Genomic DNA, 22,360 nt, shown 5'->3' on the forward strand with positions numbered 1-22,360 from the left:
TTTTCGGCCGCTAACGGGGGTTAAAACCACCCCGCTAGCGCCCGCACACCGCCGCTAAAACGACGGTAAAGCGCTGCTAAAAATAGCGGCACTTTACCGCCGACGCCGCTCCCGCTGCAGTGTGAAAGCAGCCTAAAGGGGAAGTTCCGCTAATCTGATCCCCCCCCTCCGGTGCCAATCGGCACCTTTCAGGGGGGAGGGGGGTGCAGATACCTGGATAATCCAGGTATCTGCACCCACTTCCGGGCAGACCGCCGCAGACGCCCCCCCCCCCCCCTCCGTTGTGTTCTGGGAAACACACAGTTCCCAGGACACAGCGGGGAACCAGAAGAGACGCGCAGCGCGACTCGCGCATGCGCAGTAGGGAACCGGGCAGTGAAGCCGCGATGCTTCACTTCCCGATTCCCTGACCGACATCGCTGGACCCTGGGACAGGTAAGTGTGATTTTATTAAAAGTCAGCAGCTGCAATATTAGTAGCTGCTGGCTTTTAATATTTTTTTTTTTTTAGGTGCAGAACCACTTTAAGATCAAAGATACAACTATGTTGGTGTCCTTTGTCAATTTTACATTGTATTTTTTAAATGTAACTGCCTACTCCCAAACTGTCATTTGAAGTAGAACACATAGCCAAGTAGTAACCTAATAGTGCATTCTATGCATCCATAAATATAGAAAATATACCAAATCAAATCATTTTTATTCAACCAAAAAAGTGATGTCAAAGCAATAACTCCAAGGCCAATAATAAATAACACGTTATCTCCTCCGATTCCGCAACATGGCTGGTTGACGAACGGCCATTCAGAAACAAACTGAAAAGCACGAACTGAAAAGCGCCCAAACTTCTACTAACACAAAATTAGCAGAAGGAGCCCAAAGGGTGGTGCTAAAGAGCTGAAAAACAACATAGTACATCACTACGTTCGTAATTGTTGGCCAACAATTGTATGGCTGTGTTTATGCAAGACAAGTTTCGGCCAACGCCCTTCAGACAAAATTTCACGGTTTTGTTGGCCAACAAATCCGATCGTGTGTACGAGGCTTTAGGCCTACCAAAGTTTACAAAAAGCTGCAGAATCAACGCAGACTCAGCCCACAGTGTTGGAAAGTTTCAGATCCATGTACAAGATCCAGTAAAATGTCATTTTATTCATCACATGGATACAGCAAGGCCTAACCAGCTCAGAAAATCACGTTACTTGAGAATCAAATCTCTCCTGTAGCATCTACTGCTGTGCAGAAAGCAAAATGGCATTTATTAATTCTGATCCTCTAATGATTACAATTATTTAAAGGATTTTCTTAGAAGAAAGAGCGGCCCATCTTTAATCTAATCACCCAATTACTATTGTATCTCATTCTGGCTTTCATTTTACTATCGCTTCTCTTCAGGAATCTCCACCCAGTTTTCATCCCATATCACAATAATTGAGTTTAGACCTGAAATCAAATTTATCCAATTGCGTTATCCTTTCTTGAAATTGGATAGGTATCCTGGCAAGGGGAAGGGGGGGGGGGAGCCTAAAGTTAATCTGCTTTGTTAAAGCCCCCGGTGGCATGGCAGCAACAGGATTGAGAGGGCTCAAACATTACATGTCACCCAAGACACGATGTAATTTCTCCTCTATCCCTTGTGCAAATAATGACATTTGAATCGAGCATTAACAGGCTTAATTACTTTAAAATTGTCATTTTAATTTACACTGATATAGTATTGATCATACAAGCAGAGATTAAGCTGTTCACTGGAGCAGATGATGGGGAATTAAACATTAAAGGGTCCTCGTGGGGCTGAGAGGGCCGTCCAGCGTGTGCCAGAAGAGAAATGATATCTCTCTGTAATGAACTGGCTGCATGCAGGGACATGAATCTTTGGCCTGCTAGAAAAAACGGAAATAATGGGGTTTGGGAAGCATTTGCTGGTTATTCATTCGCTGCCATGCACCAATTCTCCTGTGATTCATCCGCCGCAGCAACATTTATTTATCCAGCAAATTCGGGAGCGCTGACCTTTTTTTTTCACTAAATACATTTCAGAAAAGACAGAGTGGATTTTTTTGAAAGTGTAACTTTTCACAAATGCTGGTTAATGTTTTTTATATCCAGGAAATGTGCCGAAGACTTGCTGGAGATCCCCGACAGCCAGAGGGCATTAACTTTAGTTATGGCTGTGCTAAATCTTTACAACTTTATGGGAAGTTTCTGTCCTGGAATGAGGGAAGTTCAGGCTTAGTGTAACATACCACACGGTGTTTGGTATTCATTTTGGCTCAAGTAATAAAATATCATGATGTAGCCCCATATACCGGCAGGTTTGAATCATTGTCCAAGATACGCCTGACCTCATCCCTATTGGTTATATATGCCCCCCACAATGCCCCGTAAACATGATTGGAATTTTTGTCTGAAAAAACTTGTTTTTTTCCCCCGACGGAATTCCGCTCAAGCTTGGCTTGCATACACACGGTCACACAAGTGTTTAGAACTTTCAACTGTGACGTACAACACTACAATGAGCCGAGAAAATGAAGTTCGATGCTTCCGAGCATGCGTCAAATTGTTTCCGAGCATGTGTAGCAATCTTGCGCGTTGGCATTGGTACAGATAGAATTTCCAATAGGAAATTTTTCCGTCAGAAAAATGGAGAACCTGCTCTCAATCTTTTGCTGGCGGGAATTTCTCCAGCAAAAGTCCGATGGAGCATACACACTGTCAGAATTTCTAACCAAAAGCTCACATCACACTTTTTTTCCGATGGAAATTCCACTCGTGTGTACCGGGCATAAGTGGTGCAAATGACTCCAGCCTCCTTTTCTAAATAGTTAAGCCATGTACGGGTTACATCTTAACCAGTTAAAAGCACAGTACTTATCACACACAAATACATTATTATGTGCATGACAAAAGGCATAGATCCCAACTGTCCCTGATTTGGAGCACTGTCCCTCTTTCCACCTAATTTGTCCCTCATTTTGGGTTGATCTATATAGATGTATATAAAATGCAGTTTGTATCTATTAAAAAGTGTTCCCCAGTGCTAAACCTTTCATCTGATTTCTAAATTGCTGCATTTGTAAATTCCAAAAGCCAATATAAAGGAATAATAGTGGTTAAAAAAAAGCACCTGTGGGTTTAATCCATCCTTCTTTTTTTTTTTTTTTTTTTTGTACAGTTCTCCTTTAAAGGGGTGTGTCCTATGCCTGCATACTTTTGCTGATAGGTGTCCCTCATTCCCTTCTCAAAAAGTTGGGAGGTATGCAACAGGTCTTGTATGACTGAGGAAAGATCTGCTGGTATATGATCACCCCATGCTAAAGAACACTCTTGTGATTGGCTACCTTATGTTCATACAAGCACGTGCATTTAGCCTTTATAGCATTCCACTAAATCCAAACATTTGCCCCTTGTGTACTAGGCATAAGTTTGAATCTTATCACTTCCTGCCTCCATCAGGAGGTTTAAAGAGTAATTTAAAAAGTATGTCAGGGACAGCAATAAAAAAACCTGACAAGCATTTTAACTCCCATTCTCCAAAACATTAAAAAAAAAATGGTCTTTGAGTACTTTAACCCCTTGTCTACTAAGATACGTTTATAAATGGTGTAGTAAACAAGGGCTTAAAGTGATTCTAAAGGTAATTATTATTATTTTTTCTTAAATGACAAACATGGTATTTTTACTTAGTCTGGAGAGCAATGAATTTGCACAGAACAGCCCCGATACTTCTCTTCTTGGGTCCTCCTCCAGCACTCGTGGCTAGATTGTAAGCTCTTCTGAGCAGGGCCCTCCTAATCCTCTTTTGTATTTTCTTGTAACTGTATTATCTCCTTTTCATATTGTAAACTGGTGGTGCTATATAAATCCTGCATTACAATAATGTTGAGAGAGTGAAGTTCTACTTTAATATGGAGGTATATATGGAAGTATCCAAAGTAATACTGCCTTGATCTAAGTCATTCAGAGATGTATAGATTGTTCAAGTGATACAATTCCACATTGTTGAGTGATTGACAACTGCACTGTGTGGGCCTGCAGAATTTTCTAAATTTTACTCATTTATGTTGAGAAGACTAGGCAGAATAATTGTAAGACTGACAGGCAGCATGAGTCAGCGAGGTTTAAGGAATCAAGTGTCTGCAGTTAGCCGTCAGTCAACCATGTTGTCATGTGTGTCATGAAGGTCAAGCCTTATCAGAACTTTTCTGGCCTGCTAATCCCATACAAAAAGCTTATCCTATAAATGTATTTTTTGTGACCCTTTGTACGTTTAACATTCAGCTGCAGATAAACGGAAAACATTAGTAAATCTTCTTCTATACAGTATTTGTTAAAGTATACACTATGCTTGCGATGTTGTAGCCGTGGTGGTTAACTTGAAAAACATAGGGGGCGTGTAGTGTGCCCCCTGACATGCCTAGAGGACCATACAATACTACTGTGGGGTTCTGTTGCTGGGTGAGCTCTGCTTTTTCTTAACGTGGAAGCTGGAGTCACAGAAATGTCAGCGACGCCATATATGCTATAGCAGAACTTTTAGTTTTCAAGTATTGAAGCACTGTGTTATGTTGCACTGCTGCTTGGTACAAGTGCTAAACCATGGGCAGCTAGAGAGTCTGCGACCCAGCACCGTTTGAAAACCGAGGGTCTCTGTGTGTTGTAAATTGTGCTCAAGAGTTTAATTGAGATCTGGACCCTATGGGCCCCACGTTGGTGACTAATGCCCTGTACACACGATCGGAAATTCCACCTGCAAAAGACCGATGAGAGCATGTTTATGCTCCATCAGACTTTTGCTGGCAGAATCTCCGCCAGCAAAAGATTGAGAGCATGTTCTCAATTTTTCGGTCTGAAAAAGTTCAGATTGGAAATTCTGATCGTCTGTAGAATTTCTGAGGTGCAAAATTTCTACTCGCGCTCGGAAACAATTCAACGCATTCTCGGAAGCATTGAACTTCATTTTCCTGGCTCGTCATAGTTTTACATCACTGCGTTTTTGACGGTCGAAAGTTCAGCGAACTTTTGTGTGACCGTATGTATGCAAGCCAAGCTTGAGCGGAATTCCATTGGAAAAATTATCCAAGATTTTTCTGACGGAAAATTCGCTCATGTGTATGCGGCATTAGGCTTGGTTTACACTGGTGCAGCTGCAACTTGGTCCGCTTTTCTATCTAATTTTGTAGTTTGATTTCGGTGTGTGTGTTGAAGCATTTTTTTTGCATTTTTCACACTGCCACATTTTTCTTAGGAGTAGTAGGAGACTTGTCATCAACATGTGAATTAGAGGCTTTGCTGGTGGGTCCCCCCCCCCCCAATGTTGATGGCATATGGCCTGGTATGGTTTGAGGGCACATGCTCTTCCTCCCAACCTCCCCCTTTCCTTGCCTTCCAGGCTGAATGCTTGGATAAGGGTCTGGTATTGATTTTGGGTGGGACCTCTCTATTTTCTTTGTTGTTCTTTTGACAAGGGGTCCTCCTTTAAAATATAGATAATATTTTTAATGGCAGGCCTCCTTTGTTTTATTTTAATGTTTTACGACTGGTCATTGTAAATAAGGTGATTAATAAAAGGAAAAGTTGAATGGGCCAAATTTAAAAGTTTAATCCAATCCGATGTTTGGGTTTTCTGACAGCAACTGGTGGCAGCTGCCAGAATTCAATAGCCGCAGTTCTCCTTTTTGGTCCCTATGCACCATATAGCATGGATGGAGGAATTAAACGATGTATGTCCAGCGCAACAACTTTCTAAATTGTTGGTATCTTTTATTTTACTAGATTGTGCTTGTTAACAGCATAGCTTACACATTTGAAAGCAGGGCCTGGACAAGGGGGGTGGGCAAGAGGCTCAGCTGCCCTGGACACTGTGGTATCAAGGGAGGTGGGGGAGGGGCACCACCAGAAGATTGGGGGGATTTGTGTTGAGAAGGGTTATTTAGGGGGCAGCAGGGGTTAAGAATTTGTTTTAGCTTGGCAAATTTGGAGAGACGTGCAAGGTGTGGGGATTCGGGGTTGGTTTGTAGGGGGAGTGGGGATGGGGGGAAAAGCATTTGTGCTAGGTGGGGGATTTGAGGGTTTGTGCTATAAAAGTAATATGGTAGAGGGGACGGGGGGGGGGGTTCTATTAGGGATGATTAGGGGGTATTTGTGCTAGGAGGAGATATTTGTGTGCAAGGATGGGGGATTTTTTTTCTGACACATAATGTTCATACATCTGGGGGGGCAGGCATGTACTGGCCATCGGACTACCGGGAGTTTCCCGGTGGGCCGATGGCTCAGTGGGCCACTCTGATGTCAGGGGGTGCTGATGGGACACTCTCTGATGTAAGGGGCTGCTCATGGGACACTCTCTGATGTAAGGGGCTGCTCATGGGACACTCTGACGTAAGGGGACTGGTAATGGGACACTCTGACGTAAGTGGGCTGGCAGTGGGACACTCTGATGTAAGGGGCGCTGATGGGACACTTTTGTAAGGGGGCTGGTGATGGGACACTCTGATGTAAGGGAGTGCTGATGGGACACTCAAAATGTAAGTGGGCCGGTCTGGATGAGGTCCAGGGCCAAATTTCTGTCCCAGTCCAGCCCTGTGGGGGGGGGGGGGGGCGGGTGCAATTTGGCATGTTTGCCCTGGGCTCTTGATTACCTTGTCCCGCCACCGTTTTGAAAGTGCCCCTTTTTCCATGGAAGCTCGATTTTTATTTTTTTATTTTTTTTCCCCCATTTGCAGGCTTTCTACATATTAAAACCTTGCTATTTTTATACATATACTCAAGCAACAAAAACAAAATTCCCCAGGAGATCTCCAAATGTCATAGTTGCATTGAAAGTGTCTTCATCCTACTCCAATCAGTGGGATTACCAGCAGTGTGACAAATATAAGCATTAACTAAATTGAGATGACGCACCCCTTTTAAGTGAGAACTAGCCTTAAACTGTATTTTGCACAAAAAAAAAAAAAAAAAACACTGTTGGGGAAATTTAACTCAGATTTCTGGAAATGGCTTTTAACCAGTCAAAAAAAATTGGAAGTTGCTAATTTATGGAGGAATTCTATATATGGAATGCACCCATTGTTCTGTGTTGTAAGAGTCTCACATTTACATCTGTGCTCCCGGAAAACTGCAAAATACAGAGTTGAAATACATTATGGTAGCTATTTTACATGCTAACAATTTTTATTTCTGTCCATCCAGTCCGGAGATAGTACAGCCAGGCTAGGTGACCTGTTTTCTCTGCAGAAGGTAAACAATACAGCTAGATTCCTTCTCTCCACCAACCAGTTGTTGAGGCACAACCGCTTATTCCTCAGCTCACTGATTTCTTCCCCTCTATTGGCATGCAACTTTTTGGGACATGTGCTTTTAGCAAAACTGATTGCTGCCACCTCTGTCTAAATTTTGCATTACAAGGGATTACTAGAGGCTGATACCAAGTCAAATTCTGACACTTTTAGTAGTTTCGTTTAACCACTTAAGGACTGGAAGTATTTGCCCCTTAATGACCAGGCCATTTTTGTGCGATACGGCACTTTGTCGCTTTAGCTGACAATTGCATGGTCTTGTGACATTGTAGAATAAATTGATGATGTCTTTTTTTTTTTTTTTTTTCCCCCAACAAAAAACTTTCTTTTGGTTGTGTTTGATCACCACCTGCGGTTTTTATTTTTTGCAATATAAACAAGTGTGACAATTTGGGAAAAAAAAAATTTTTTTTCTATAATAAAAAGCCCCCAAAAATGTGAAAATTTCTTGATCAGATTAGGCCACAATGTATTCGACATGTTTTTGGTAAAAATCACAATAAGCGCATATTGATTAGTTTGCGCAAAAGTTATAGCGTCTACAAAATAGGGGATAGATTTATGCCATTGTTCATTTTTTTTTTTTTTTTAACGGCGGTGATCAGTGATTTTTAGCGGGACTGCGACATTGTGGCAGACAGATTGGACACTTCTAACACTTTTTTGGGTTCACTGAAATTTATACAGCTATCAGAGCTAAATATAGCCACGGATTACTGTATAAATGTCACTGGCAGGGAAGGGGTTAACACTAGGGGAGGCTCAAGGGGTTAAAAGTAGTCACTGAAGGAGGAGAGAGATCACGGTTCCCGATTGCTAGGAACAGCATATCTCCACGCCCCTGTCAGAACAGGTATCTGTTTACATTGACAGATCCTAGTTCTGGCTCCCTGAGGAGCGATCACGGGTCACCGTAGGATATAGAGTCGGTTCCAGCATTGTGCCGCACACCCCCTAGAGCTCTTAAAGCTTTCTTTCTGATGAAAGTATATATGTAGCACCCTCTACCAATAGGTAGGTGCTAGTAATGGGATTTTACTAGAAACTGTCAGCACAGGCAAATTTAGGCAGGCCTATGCTGCAAGCTAGGCGTGTCTGTTTTGATCTGTGGACTGGGAGTGGTCAGAGTAGCAGTGGGTGTGGCCACCTGTGCTCTAGTTCTGGGGCGCCTCCCCTGCTTCCAGGGAGAATGTTCTGGAAGAGAGGCAGGGCCTGGGACTGGAGTGGCAGGCAGCTCATGTGGGAGCCCTGACCAATCCCAAACGTATTGGCAGGGGGCGAGCCTCCTAAATAAGCTGAGGGTAACATGCCACTGGGGAAAGATGTCGACTGAGTGAAGTGGAGGATGGAATACTAGGCAGCCGCAGGGGGTGGGTGCGTCGATCACAGGAGGAGGCCCAGGGAGAGCTGTGAGGGAACTTTTCCTCTACACAGTCATTGGCAGTGTCTTTATCATCACACAGTCTTTGATAAAGAACTCCTAGAGCAGAGGGGCAGGTGAAGTTGTCAGAACGTATGGTCCAGTCAAGTTCTCCATCAAGGACTCGGGGCAGTGGAAGGTCAGTGAGTGTTACCACAGTGGAGGGCTTGGATGTGCCAGGAAGTCTGTGAGGGAACTTTGCTTCTACACAGTCTTTAGCAAAGTCTTCATCATTTACACAGTGAATGATGAGGAGTCCTGGATCAGAGGAGAGACTGGGGATATGTGTCAAATCGATGTGGCCTGAGGGCACAGGATTTGAAGATGAGCTGGCTGGGACCAGTTGTCCACCATCCAAAAGAATGCTTTTAAATTACTAGGCCTCCGGGGAGAGGTGCTGCAGGCCCCTGGCTTAGTAGCAGCGAGCAACCAGAGCCTGCTTAAAGACTTGTTCAGAGTGGGTCCTCCTTGCTCGCAGAAGAGGATGTGACATTACTTCAGGATTAAGCTTTGTGCAGGAGGAAAGAAGTTCTGGGAACATCACTCTTACATGGTCAAGAGTGATGTCCTCATTCTTTACATGGTAAGAGGTGCGGAATTCTTGGAAGCAATAGTCTGCAGGAGCTGAGGAGAAGCAACAGTCTGCATGGTGATGCAGGAGGAAGATCATACCAATTATAAATGCACATCATCTCTTCGGGCTGTAACTATGTGCTAATGTGTATAATCTTTAAAATATGATGGCAATTGAAATACCCTATGGGCATCCCATATACCCTTTTCCCCAACCAAGTTGTGCTCCCCCCCAATAAAACAAAACCAGTCTCTGCAAGTGATGTATGGGAGGCTGGCAACAGGGGGGATTGTCTGTTACTAGTGGCAACTGCACCGCTACATATAACGTAAGGAATATTGTGTCTCAAAGTTCTGTGGTAAGAGTACATCCTGAAGTGCACGTACTAGTATGGAAACCTTAACCCGTTTTTGAATAGATATATATTTTTTTATACTTGCCCGGTATATAGCTTTAAATTAGGAAATGGCGTATGATGTAAGTTATGTTCTAGTATTTGCATTGCATAACAATGTGGTTTCTAAAATGCATAGCAGAGTTTCTATTAGACCAAGGTAATACATGTATAACATAGTTTATCATTTACAGCACAGCATATAGAGTTGAGCTTCATGGGGAAAATATATAGTGTGTTTGTTTTTTTTTATTTTTTTTTGTGCGAGAACCCTTCAAGTGTCATGGTTCCATATATAAGAAAAATACTCCTGCTTTTTTTTTTTACTTGGCCAGTGGAAAATAAATTTGTATTTAAAATATCAAGACATGCTCTTGACTCTAAAGGGCATAGCTGAACAAATTGCTTTGAATTCAGAATGTCGTCCTCTTCACAAAATGACCATATTTCTTCCACATGTCAACTTGGCCTCCACATCGCGGAGGAGATGTGATCCGTATGGATGTGTATTCTAAATAATTTTATAAATGGGATGTTAAAATTTCTGTGCAGGTTAAAAATTCAAAAGACCGCTTAATGCATAAGGCCAGACTTTTAACCTTTTTATTTAAATTTCTGACGAGGTCAGGGTCAGAGTTTAGGCCCCAGAAAGTGTTTGAATCATTGAACCTTTAAATACTTCATTTATCAATGCTATGTGGACTAATATAAATTTTTCCTTATTAAGTCAGTAGGGCTGGTTACCTCAGACAGCCGCTTAGAAATTGTGATGAATTGTGTATATTATACTGACACTATGCTGCCTATTTGTATTCTCAGTTCTTGTGTTTTTGAACAGTAATTTAAATTTATGCATATCTGTATTGGCTTGTTCATTCTATCTGTCTCCATTACATATCAAAGCTAATATGATTTCGCTTGAAAGACATATATACTTTACATGGGTGGCTGGTTGAGTGATTCACCCAGATATAGGATTGCTACTGGACGGCATGCTACTTAACCTGTATACAATGAATAGTGTTGCTAGGTTTGTTTATTTCTCTAGACATTTGGAGTAAAATATGAAGACACAAACTACTTTGTGGTAGGACGAATAAAATAAAATGGAGCAAAATGGTGCTCTTGTCCATCACAAAAAGCATCTTTGGTCAGGTGTCTAAATGTTTCAGATTGCTGGTGCCTTCAATTGAAGCCAGCATATGCTCTCCGGTGGCCTTTGTCTTCCGTTTGAACACTTTAGTCTTTGGAAGCTTCTTAGGCATTCAATGCTTCCGGGAGTGATTACTTTCAGGGTGCCCCTTGGTGCTCTGGTTAATTTCTTTGACCCCTTACGTTACTTCTGGTCTTGTATTTCAGATACATGAATATAAAATGGGCATGCCTGGGTAATGTGTTTAAGTCCTCTTGATTATCAACTTGGTTGAAGTCCTCTTTTAGATTTAGGTGGGGGTACAATGAAAAGTCCAGAAACCCTTGTCAAGCTTTTATTGCTGCCATCAGAAACTGGGGTGGCGGGGTGGAGGAATTCCTTTTCCAATAGAAACGCTCTGTCCATTCACGTAACAATGGTGTAAGAGGAGGGGTATTTAACTTTACTTTGAAGAGGTTTCATCTAATTTGTCTGACGGAGAAAGTAAAGGCAATTCCCCCATTGGGGCACAGACAAACGAAAAAAATATTCCCTACTCTCTCCTTCTGGTGTTTTTTATTTTTAGGTAATGATTTTGATGCACAGGATCTCTTTAGTTGCATTTTTATACCAGCTTGCTATAGCCACCTATTTATTTTGCTTGGCAGTTGATTATATGGTTTAATTTCTCAATTTCCACCTTAATCCATGATCTATTTTTGGAATTCTTAATCATTTTACAATTATTGAACCACAATGGATTGCCTTATATATCCCCCATACAGCCTTTGCTAGACTGTTGAAATCATCATCACCAATGCTATTAGCTACCAGGACAACTAAAATAAGTCAGCCTGTGCCTCTAGGTATCAGAGTTGCCCACATCCCTGAACAAAATTAAGATGCTAAGATGAGATGAACATTAACTCAGTGGTTAACAGGCCATGTTTGCAGGCTTTCCTTTATCTTTCACGGGTGCTTCAAGTCAATGGCTTGGTATTTTGGGCAGCTATTTTATCTAAGAGAAATTCCCAAAACATGGATTGTTGGGGGTACTTGAGGACAGGGTTGAGAACCATTGATCTAACTCGCATGCAGGAGCATAAGACAAATTCAGGCCAGGCTTCCAAAAATGTCCTAATATACCATAGTTGTTGCAGGACGAGGAACCTTGGACAAAAGTCTAGCTACAGTGGATATTCTAAAATAGACTTCCTAGTGAATTGTGTTGTCTTGTTTATACTGTACGTCAACACGATATGTCTGAGGGGAGGGTGGTTGGAGTGTACCTTTTTGTGCATCACCACCCTCTTGTGTCTTACTAAGGCTTGCTATAGGTGTAACAAATTTTATTCTAATGTTATCACCAACAGCACTGCCATATGGAAATTGAAGACCTCCTTGTACTCTATAGCTCTCAGTGGATCATTGTTTCATACTAAAAGCAGGTGAAAACATGGTGGTGAAAAGATGGCCAATAGACCATTTCTTATCGAGTGACTTTGTCCATGAGCCCTAAAATTGCATACTCCTCTAAGAAAGATGAGTAATAACCTAGTGATTAGACTTGAACCTTCCATGGACCGAAATGTTTTAAAAGTTAAAACAATGTTGAATGTTCTAAGGCTATAAAAAGTTAATTACACAGTGAGTACCACAACCTTTTGGGAATGAATGCATCAGTTTATAAAGAACTTTGCTTCCTAACCTATCCTATCCTACACATACTCGTACACAAACTTTCTCCACGCTTCCCTATTATCCAGATTAGTCCTGCTGTAATCCACTGCCAAGGTGCCACAAGGGTCCATGTCCCACACTGCTGTCTTCTCTCTCTGACATAATCAACGGGCTGCCTCTTCTGAATTCAGGAAACTGGCTTTCGATTATGCTCTCCAAGCCCCCTGAGAGTCCCTGCCCATGCAGCCCCCTTCAAAAAATTTCCCATAGGCAGGAATGGCGGAGGGGGACAGTAATACAGTAAAGGCAAAAAATGTTGTATTAATTTGTCATACATGTTTTTGTTTATTTTGACTTAAAAAAAAAAGTATTTCCTGTGTATTAGGGTTAAGTTTGCCAAACTGATGAAAAAAACATTATTTTAATGCTAGCTGCTCTGGAAAGAAATATGGAGACTGCTTTTACTTCTGAAAACAGGAATTGTCTGGTAATGCTAATCCTCTTGCTTAAGTTCTATTTAGATTTAGATGAGGTTTTTTTTAAAGTTTTTTTTCGACAACTTTTATGATTTGGATTTTACGCCAAGTTGGTGACTCGGGTAGTAATGAAGCCTTTTGCAAAGTAGTGAGCAATGGTAATCGGCAACAGTATCCCCCATATCTCTCTCATGATAGGTCTACTTTCGTATCTTACAGCGTAAACTAGAATGGGACACCATTTGATTTCAAATGTTAAACTGCTAGTAAACCACGTGGAGCAAGCAGACTCTAATTTTAATATGCCTGGTTTATAGCAATATAATGGTTAAGTTCTACTGACCTATGTTTGCAATTATTATTTACATTTAGTTATATTGTATTTAGAACAATGGCAAATTTTGGATTAGCGTATCAGTATTAGCTAAGAGGATGACTTGATGTAACCCTTACCCACAATCCTTCTCTTCATGGACCTTTTGGGCTGTTCTCCCTTCCAGATGTGGTTACATATGTCACAGTCATTCATAGTTAGTGGGGATCTCTGCCAGGTGCTTTTTAGGTAGAAAGAAACTCATCAGCAATAGTAGTCTATTAATGTACAGTAACGGAAGATTGTCTACGCTTTGAGGTCGTTAATTCACTCTGTGGCTGATGGTTTTCATTCTCCTGCTGGTGTCACATAAAAGACAGCTGCTTCAATCACCCATTCTATAAGGAGATTGCCCCTCCGTGCTACCTCTGCCCTTTCACCCCAGTGTTTTTCAATTTCAATTTTTTGAGGCCATTTGTCACCATTTTGCACTTTGTCAGAGCAGATGCATGAAGGTGAATAAGACGGGCTGGGATAAATGCCCTTTATATTTAATGTGTACTACTTAATTCAGAAGGATATGTCTACTTCTATAAAGTAAAATGAAAATGGTAGCCCATTAAAAAAAAAAGCCTGTAAATGGACTTGTTGGGTGGGAAAATTGTGTGTTTATATGTGTGTATGTATGTATGTGTATATATATGTGTATATATATATATATATATATATGTGTGTGTGTGTGTATATATATATATATATATATATATATATAAATTATATGTGTATATATAAATTGTGCAGCGCTGTGTCTCATTAAATAATGTGCGTACAAAATTTAGATCAAATATTTCATGACCAAAAAATATTTTATTTTGGCTCTGATAGTTTTTTATAGTGTTTTTCAAAATTTTTATATAAAATAAATATATTATATTATATTATATTATATTTTAAACATTTTGTGTCATTAAAGTCGGAATAAGTATTTCAACCTGTCTGGATATCATCTTCTTGACATTCCCACTACTAGAACCGAGTCACGGAATTAATTTTTCTTCATTCGAAGACAAATTCCTCCTCTTTCCAGTCTTTGGTCACAATATATTGTAAGAAGCGTTTAAATTCAGAAAAAAAAAACATATTTTTGCACAAAGTACAGTTGGTCCATGTAAGAGTTAGCATGGGAAAGGTGTATCCACTAAAGCTTTATCACCAATCCTTGTTTCCACATCAACCCTAAATTTTCTAAATCCAATTGTCACAGGGGGGTAGAAAGTGAGATGAAATCTTCTGAAGAGGGGCACAGAAGGCAAAATAAACATTACATTGGTATTAAACCTTCTCTATGCTATCCAAAAATGTCCTTTTTTTTTTTTTTTTTTTTGGCTGAAGCCACACTTAAAAATGTATCTGTTCCGACGTACAAACAAATTCAACTTAAAGCAGTTGTATGGTCTATTTTTTTACTTTTACCTACAGGTAAGCCTATAAGGCTTACCTGTAGGTAAAAAAAAAAAATCTCCTAAACCTGTACGGTTTTGGAGATATTCGTGCAATGAGCTGCTGACTGCAGCGACGCATGTGCACAGGGGATTCTTGGCTGAAAACCAGGCAGATGCCCGACCTTGCCGGAAAGAAGTTGCGCATGCACTGGAGTGACGATATCGTGGCTCCAGCCACTCAATGCCGGAGCCGCGATACCTGGAAGACACGCCGAGGCAACATGTCATCTCCCTTGGCGTGGAGGTGAGTTAGCGACACCTTGTTCTAAGGTGAGTATTTCATAATGAGCTAATAGTGCATACTAGCTTGTTATGCCTTTTTCCTTGCAGGGGTATTAAAAAAAAAAAAAAAGTCAGCGGGTATACAACCGCTTTAAGAACAAACCTACAGACCAGACCCTATCTTGTTTGTAACCTGGGGACTACCTGTACACAACAGAGTTGGATAGAAAACAGAAAGGTGAAGGCTATGAAGCAAGATGAATAGTAGATTAGAAAGATATGGACACCATGCATGCATTAGTTAAAACATGGAATGCTAGTAGACATGAATACAGTAATATTGTATAATTATATATTTAGTAACATACTTTGATCCATATAGCGGTGCTTACAATGTGTAGACGTTATTAACGAATGAGTGGAAGCAAGATGGAAATGAGATCAGCGGATAATAAGGTGGAAGAGCCAGGCAAGCAGTGTGTACACCTAATGTAATAAGTTTATCATACAGAGTTGACTTTTGCAAACGCAGACAATCCATCCATCTTATTTCTTCCATTCATTTTATAGTAGACTTCAAGTTTGAGTGTAGAAGTTGCTTCAAGTATGCATTGAATTACAGGGATTTAAACTCATCATTGCAGCCATTAGCAAGAACATAACAAAGATGTAGAGATAATGAATATAATGGCAATGTTGTGGAGTTGTAATTTGAATAATTTCAAAATCATTTGATGGATTTTTTATTTTTTTTGTACATCAAAAGAAACTTGTACAGCAAAGTGCCCACTCCTAAGTTGAGTATGTATGGTGTTGGCTGCACCCATGAAGATGCCTTTCATTTTAATTACGTTGGATCATCTACATTATGCATTTGCAATTGTAATCTGTGTGAATTCAGTTATGGTATTGAAAGGATAATGATGTTAAGGGATCAAAAGGCTGAGGATTTTATTAATGACATAAACGTCCCTTGTGATTTAATTAATGAGAAAATGTATGGATTACCTTTGTTTTGCATAACCTTTTTGATATACAAAGTGGCATAATGCAATAAAGCTAATTTTATAATTGGATGCATGTTGGAAATTGGAATTCTATTTTGCTGTGCTAAAAGGTTTAATAGGACAGACATTATTCTTTCTGAATTGTAATTTTGTAAAGTTAACTGTGAAATATGCATATTTTGAAATGCACTTTGGCTTTGTTTGAAACGCGCAGAGGCACTTCATAAAATTAAGTCGTTTTTGGTTCTTACCTAAGATTATAAATCACGATCATCTGTAACGGTTCTTTTTTTTTTTTTTTTTACATCTCTCCGGTGTTTTGTGTTCACATTATTTTGTATTTCACCTGCGACCCAATACTGTGTTTCAAAGGAAGACTATAGTGGCTCATATTTTCTTTAAGAGACAATTGGAGTCAAATACCGGCAGTCCCCAGGTTACAAACACAATAGGTTCTTAATTTGAATTTGTAAACGGTCATCAAGAAAAAGAAGCAGCCGGCTTGGGCACCCTGACTGCAAACTTCCAAAGTAAGACTTTGTTTTCCACTGTTCTGAGCCATACATACAAATTCAATCAAAGGTTGTAAGTCGGAACAGGGACATTTTTTAAGAGTAACTCCAGCCAAAAAAAAAACTGTTTTGGGTAGTATAGGGAAGGGTGAACACCCCTGTAACGTTTGTTTTGCTGCCTGTGTCCCTGTTCAGAAGATTTCCCCTCACATTCTGTCCTTGTGACCATTGGATTATCAATTTTTGTTATTTGTGGTGGTAACAAGGATTGGTGATAAAGGTTCAGCGGGGGCGCACCTTTTCCCATAACTCTTAAAGGAGTGAATTTCCCTTCCTAGGGGTAGATCTTCCTCTTACTTCCTGTTGTCTCCCTCCATTTGTAAGTATGAGTTGTATGCAAGTCGGATGTGTGTAACTCGGGGACCACCTGTAAAAGCACCTATAGGAGCTAATGCTTTAAAAAATCTTGCTTTAGGTGTATTCTATAAAATGTGTGCATAGGTACATCTATCTGCAGCATTACATGTGCAAACACACCATGCTTCTGACTTGGTTGTCATCAGTAAATCATGTGGCAGATATCGTCAACCAGATTTATATTTATGTATTTTTAGTTGACTTTTATTATTTTCTTAATAGCCTTACTCTGTATTGTATCTGGGACTAGCCGTGAAAAAAAATATCTTCAGTCAACAGTAAAAACATTTAAGACTTTTGGTTTTCAGCTGTAGTTCCTCTCAGTGCAGAGGTGTTAAAGTATAAAAAAAGGCAAAACTTTTTTTTTTTAGTTTTGGATAGAGTGGAGATGGATTAGAATGCCTATCAGTTTTTATTGTTGACTGTGCCCCCCCATTAGGTAGATTCATCCTCTTTGTCCTGTTTACCATTATCACTGAAAGTAAAAGAAAATGTTGGGTAAATCTCAAATGTTGGGTTGTCCCCAGAAAAGTAAGTAACAAATCTTCCAAAGGGGACAATAGTTCTGAGGGCCTTGGGGGTCCCCAAGAATTTCCTATAATTTGCAGGGATTTCCTCTCACTTCCTGTTTGTCTACGGGACAGCAAGTGAAGGGAAATCTCTGCAATAGGACACAGATGACAAAAAACCTGGCAAGGTTTATAACCCTCATTTGCTCTATCCAAATGTGGCTGAAAACAGAGGGAATGTGGTTACCTATAAAAAAAAGGGGGGAAAAGGCATTTTATGAAGTATTTTTATATCTATACAAAAATGTTTTGCCTATCGTTTCTGTTTTAAACTGAATGGATTGCTTTATAAGGTGATTGTTTTACAATCACTTTAAAGGAGAATTCCAGCCAAAGCTACTTTGGCTGAGCTCCTCCTATGGATCACAGGAGTGCAATTCGTTTTGCACTCCTGTGATCTATTTTCATCATAGAGGGGGCTGAAATCCGCTCTCTGACGTCACGGAAATCAGCCCGGGCACCACATCATCCTGACAATGGGAGTCTGGTTCCACCAGGTAACTGGACCGACACCCATCTCAGCGAGCTGCGGAGAGCCTGAGATGGCCACTCCCAGCCCCTCCACTGCTCAGCACTCCAGTGAGTGAGGAGGGAGCAGTGAGAACCAAGCTATCGGCGGGGTTCGAGTGCTCGGTTCTCAGTGTAGAGGCATCGGGCGACAGATGCAGCATCGGACTGATGCTGCATCCACCTGATGCTGCATCCACCTAGGCAAGTATGATACTGAAAAAAATATCTTAAGTGCATACGGGGGAGCACCTACATAGTACTTTAAACCGCTACCTATTGCTGTGGTGCACCAATTAACCATGCTCCTTTTTGTTAGTAATCTGGGGATCCTTCAACATACCAGTTTGTAATGCTGGAGCAACCTCCTCCCTAAATCGAACACAGAAAATGTGATCTTAAAAATAGACAATACTAAAGTCCAGTGACAGTCGCTCATGCAGGGCTCAGGGGCACTGCCCCTCTAATCCATGTGTCCGGCCCCTAATCGACATGCAGGGTGCCAGACGCATGGATTCCAATGGGGTTTATTTTTTTATTTTTTTCATTACAGAATACTGCCCCCCAGAGCCCACCCACTTGTGTGACAATAGCGAATTAATATTTGCCATTATCTTCCTGCTTCTCCTTCTGGCCAATCAGGAAGTGAGACTGAATTTGGCCGGGAGCCCCCTGAGACTGGATTGGCCAGGAGGAGAAGTGAACAATGACACTTGGGAGGAGATGCAGGGGGGAAGCTACAACCTGGATGGGAGAATTGCAGGGGCTGACGGGTGAGCGGTGATCGAGCGAGCGCCGGGGGAGGTTATTTGTTTGGCTGGCTTAGAGGAGCGAGGTTGGTTGGCTGGGGGTGCCGTGGGCTGCCCCCCCCCCACCCCAAGAAATTTGAGCACCAGTCGCCGCTACTAAGGTATTTCTCAGAGTTACCAGTCGAATCAGACCATGTTGGAGTAGTTTTTCCTGCACCACCAATCCCATTTAGAAGGCGGAAGTTGCACAGCTTAAACAGCACAGGCTCAGGTTGTCACCCTCTGTGAATATGCTGTGGATTAGAGAGGACTCGGTATGGTACGTTGTTTTGAACTTTTAGGATTTTAGCACAGCTGCACAGTGTGCTGAAATGTGGTGTGTGCACAGACCTTCAATGCACCCTCAGATAATCTGTCGTGGCACTAGGACTTGCAAAGCTATAGTTGCTCAAACATAGTGACGTTTGCTATTTGGAAATAGTCAGTTTCAGACCATCTCTTTATCAAATATGCACGATCACTGTTCATGGTGTGCAGGGCAGTCTATTCTGTCTCTGTTGCTCCACAAACCAAAAACACATTTTAACCATTTGTGTACAGGGCACCTAAACCCCCCCCCACCCAGACGAATTTACAGCGCTGTCACACTTTGACAATTACGCAATAATGCTTCATTGAACTTTTTATCATTTTTTTCCCCACAAATAGAGCTTTCTTTTGGTGGTATTAGATCACCTCTGAGGTTTTTATTTTTTGTTAAAAAAAAGAAAAAAATGCTGAAAATTTTGAATACAAAACCGTTTTATATTTTGTTATAACATTTTGCAAACAGGTAATTTTCCTCCTTCATTGATGTACGCTAATGAGGCTGCACTGATGGTCACCGACGGGCTGCACTGAGGGGCACTAGTAGCTGGTACTGATAGGTGACAGTGATGGGCGACAGTGATGGGCACCACTGGTGGGCATTGATAGGTCATCTGCATTGATGGCACTGATTGGTGGCAGTGATATACACTGGTGGGCACTGATATACACTGTGTGAGCACTGGCAGGCTGGTACTAGTTGGCACAAATGAGGCAGCTGTGTCTTTCTCTTCGGGACCAATGTCCAGAAATTTGGGGTTGCTATGTCGTAGGGAAAATTTGGAAATGTTAATCCTGGCTAAGAAATACCCTGAAAATTCAAACTTTTGTCTTAAATTCCTCAAAAAAAAATAGCGCTGCAGTTAGTGGTATCTGAGGGTACTAGCGAAGCACTTTTGTGCCTACAACCTCATAGCTGTATACCTTGCAATCTGCGACCTAAAGAATTGCTGCTAGTTTCACGTGACGTCACCATTTGGGCTTAGCTTAAGACACTGTCATGGGTAGATATAACGTTGCATCTGCCAAGATGGCTGCCTCCACTTCGACAGTGGAGAAAAAATGCATGGTAAGTCAGTAATGTGGAAAGGATGAGCTGCAGGCAGTCAACAGGCAATGCTAGAGATTAAGGCTTAATGTACACGGGACGTTTTTACAACCTCTCCTGAACTATTTAATTTGACAGATAGTAACACGTTTAAAATGTCCGTTTTATCCTTTACCCTTTCCTGAATTTTTATGGGCACAACTTTCAAAGTTCAGTTCCACTTGGGGCTCATGTACACACGTCAAAATTTTCCTATCCTGAATGTGTTTCTTCTGTGTTTAAGAGAAGGAGGTTGAACCTCCCCTAACTGCAGCAGCTTCTAAACTCTTGTAAAAGCCTACCAGTACATGGACACACAAGCTTTTATGGAGTTGAATTTAGGAGCTTTGGTTAAAAAAAAAAACACTTAGCCCTTGTACACACGACAGGAGATTTCGATAACCAAATCCGTCTGAGTTATTCTGACGGATTAATTCTGGACGAGGTCCGGAAGTGATGTTGCATACACACGGTCGGACTAAGTTGTCGGAAAATCTGATTGTACATAACGTGATGACGTTATTTCGTTACGACGGAACTACGTTTAGGCTAGTAGCCAATAGCTTTGGTCTAGGAATTTGATCTGAGCATGCGTGGCACTTTGTGCGTCGGAGTAGGCTACACATGATCGGAGTATGTCCGATCGGAGCATTTTGTGGGAAAATATTTCCGGCAAGTTGGAAAATTTGTTCCGACGGATATTCCGACGGAAACAGTCCGATGCAGACCACACACAGTCGAAATATCCGACCAAAACGCTCCGATAGGAAACATTCCGACGGAATCTCCGACCGTGTGTACAAGGGCTAAGAGCTCCTAAACTCAGATTTAGAAGCTGCAGTGTACATGAGCCTCTAAAGTTCATTGACGTAGAACTTCTCATAAGCTAGTCCTATGTAAGAGAAACAAAAAAGCACAAGCACTGTGCTGCATATCTAGGGAAGAATAGCAACATGTATTGGGCCATGGACATATAATGGCATATACAATAAAAGATTAATAAAAAGAAAATCATAACGTTTAAGATTTCCTTTAAACCTCACACTGGCATAATAGTAGCTGTAGCGGCAGTTTGTCCTTGAGAATTACCCGTCATTTTCTTCCAGACCTATTCTTGTTTTTCAGGGGTGCCGTCTTGATGTCCTGCACTTTATCTTTGTTATTGTAATACAGTAATTTAACAGGTTTATTAATCTTTTGGAATTTATTATGGCCTAGCGATGGCTATTATTAAGTTGCTATTGTAAAGAAAATAAAATACATTCAGCCTGTCAAGGCGGCTTGTCTTCTGCATTGGCAGACATGAAAACATTTATTTTGTCTCCTAATTAAAGGGGCAGCAATCAGAAACTTTGACAGAGTTCAGCTCCTCCATGCATTGTCTGCCAGCTTCCATAGAGCAAGCTTTATAAAATTCTCTTTAATTCAGGAGCAGAATATCATTAACTTTGTAAGTGGATGAATACAATGGACAAGCAATTTAATTAACTTCTAACATTGGATGTTGGACGGCGGACAAAATGAAATTATGCACATATTTCTCATAGAAGCAGTCAACCTTGAAATGGGGCTTGATTGTGGTGGGTCAGACAGGGGGACAACTTTGTCCAATTATTTCATGTTTAGCCCAGGCCTATGAAATTTAAAATATGGTGCTTTGTAAATCAATCATCTCTTCTTTTGAGACAGTTACAGAGGTTTGTACAAGCGGGCCAAGCCCAGTCTGACTCTGACATGCTAACTACTGTTTCCCACATGGTATACGAGTGACCTGCACAGGAAAAAAAATACAAAGTGCTTGGTTTCCAGCTACAGGCCAAGCGATTTGTTACTTCATGTCTTTCTTCCAAACCATGCATCCAAAGACTTAGGCTGGCCATACATTATGCGCATTTCTTGTATGTTTTCCTTTAGATTTACCAAAATCATATAATATGGGGTCAAACCTAAGTTGCAGATTAACCACTTCTCACGAAACAATGTACCTTCACCCAAGTACCGTTTTTTTGTTTTTAGAGCTGGCGGGCGGCTTTCTGACAACAACCAATACAGCTCAGCAGCCACTCGGCCGTTATCGCAAGGAGTGGAAGGGGATGTGTCATCGTTCCCCCTGCCATCCCACCCGGTTCTCCCGTC

General features: G+C 41.2%; 1 protein-coding gene across 1 annotated transcript in view; it reads left to right on the forward strand.

The window, feature by feature from the left end:
* The window catches only part of INPP5A (inositol polyphosphate-5-phosphatase A), a 633,009-nt gene that overhangs the window by 288,648 nt on the left and 322,001 nt on the right, over positions 1 to 22,360 (forward strand). The gene's annotated exons all lie outside the window — the stretch shown is intronic.

This window comes from Lithobates pipiens, unplaced genomic scaffold (genome assembly GCF_037356315.1).
Source record: "Lithobates pipiens isolate NorthernLeopardFrog02 unplaced genomic scaffold, aLitPip1_a1.2 Scaffold_25, whole genome shotgun sequence".
Classification (NCBI taxonomy): domain Eukaryota; kingdom Metazoa; phylum Chordata; class Amphibia; order Anura; family Ranidae; genus Lithobates; species Lithobates pipiens.